Below are 2,500 nucleotides of genomic sequence, written 5' to 3'. Positions count from 1 at the left end.
TTCTATTTAAACTAACGTATGGAAAACCATGAATAAAATCACAAATACACCAATATGCCAAGGCAACAATCAATAGTTACATTCCATAATATGTTAGTATAGAATATAAATTCTTCATATATGTATATATATTCGAAAATTGTTTCTATTTAAACTAACGTATGGAAAACTATGAATAAAATCACAAATACACCAATATGCCAAGGTAACAATCAATAGTTACATTCCATAATATGTTAGTATAGAATATAAATTCTTCATATATGTATATATATTCGAAAATTGTTTCTATTTAAACTAACGTATGGAAAACTATGAATGAAATCTCACAATACACCAATATGCCAAGGTAACAATCAATAGTTACATTCCATAATATGTTAGTATAGAATATAAATTCTTCATATATGTATATATATTCGAAAATTGTTTCTATTTAAACTAACGTATGGAAAACTATGAATGAAATCTCACAATACACCAATATGCCAAGGTAACAATCAATAGTTACATTCCATAATATGTTAGTATAGAATATAAATTCTTCATATATGTATACATATTCGAAAATTGTTTCTATTTAAACTAACGTATGGAAAACTAGGAATAAATCCACAATATCACCAGTTTAACATAACTCAAATTCGTGTTTCATATAGTTATGATTCGATTTATATGCTTCAATATCATTGGTTAGTTAAATGTTGATATTTTCATATTATTCACATGCCTTCACCGTGAGTGTTTTTTGCCATGCACACCACACATTGTGAAAAATGTATGGGAAAAATTCAATTCAATACATTTCAGTTTGATTTCATATAATTCAATTACATTTTATATATTTCAATAATACCATCAACTTAACTAAATATATATTAAAATACTAAATTATATATATGATGATATTTTCCATATATTTGAAATGTCTTTATTATAATTTATTCAGTTTATCATATGAATGTATTGTGTTAAATTTTACTTTCATACATTTAATCGAATTTAGTTTCATATAAATTCGATTCGATTTTCTTTCATATATCTCACTTGCCTTCACCGTGAGTGTTTCTGACAATGTACACAACGCATTGTGAAAAATGTATGGGCAAAATTTTGTTAAATTTTACTTTCATACATTTAATCGAATATAGTTTCATATAAATTCGATTTGATTTTCTTTCATATATATCTCACTTGACTTCACCGTGAGTGTTTCTGACAATGTACACAACGTATTGTGAAAAATGTATGGGCAAAATTTAACTTAATACAATTCAATATATTTCAAATGTTTTTCTTATATATTTATTCAGTTTATCATATGAATGTATTGTGGTAAATTTTACTTTCATACATTTAATCGAATATAGTTTCATATAAATTCGATTTGATTTTCTTTCATATATATCTCACTTGCCTTCACCGTGAGTGTTTCTGACAATGTACACAACGCATTGTGAAAAATGTATGGTGAAAATCTAACTTAATAGAATTCAATATATTTCAAATGGCTTTATTATATATTTACTCAGTTTATCATATGAATGTATTGTGGTAAATTTTAATTTCATACATTTAATCGAATATAGTTTCATATAAATTCGATTTGATTATATTTCATATATTTCACATGCCTTCACCGTGAGTGTTTTTTGCCATGCACACCACACATTGTGTAAAATGTATGGGAAAAAATCAATTAAATACATTTCAGTTTGATTTCATATAATTCAATTACATTTTATATATTTCAATAATACCATCAACTTAACTAAATATATATTAAAATACTAAATTATATATATGATGATATTTTCCATATATTTGAAATGTCTTTATTATAATTTATTCAGTTTATCATATGAATGTATTGTGTTAAATTTTACTTTCATACATTTAATCGAATTTAGTTTCATATAAATTCGATTTGATTTTCTTTCATATATATATCTCACTTGACTTCACGTGAGTGTTTCTGATAATGTACACAACGCATTGTGAAAAATGTATGGGCAAAATTTTGTTAAATTTTACTTTCATACATTTAATCGAATATAGTTTCATATAAATTCGATTTGATTATCTTTCATATATTTCACATGCCTTCACCGTGAGTGTTTTTGTTTGTCCATGTACACAACGCATTGTGAAAAATGTATGGAAAAAATTTAACTCAATACATTTCAATTTGATTTCATATAATTCAATTATATTTTATATATTTCAATAATATCATCATCGGTTAACCAATATATATTAAAATTAATAAATTATATATATGATGATATTTTCCATATATTTTTTTATCATATTATATATACCCCAATAATGATGGCATCACAGATATGTCTTATTTTCGTAAATTATTTTGATATCATCGATTAGCCAAAATTTGAAAATATTTAATATATATGAGATGATGATATTATGATATTTTTATATATTTCATATATATAAATGTATGTTAAATAAATATTTTTATATAATTTTTATTTGCTTT

The sequence above is a fragment of the Anastrepha ludens genome, unplaced genomic scaffold, assembly GCF_028408465.1.
Source record: "Anastrepha ludens isolate Willacy unplaced genomic scaffold, idAnaLude1.1 ptg000082l, whole genome shotgun sequence".
Taxonomy (NCBI): Eukaryota; Metazoa; Arthropoda; class Insecta; order Diptera; family Tephritidae; genus Anastrepha; species Anastrepha ludens.
The sequence above is the reverse complement of the archived record's forward strand: the minus strand, read 5'-3'. Positions refer to the sequence as shown.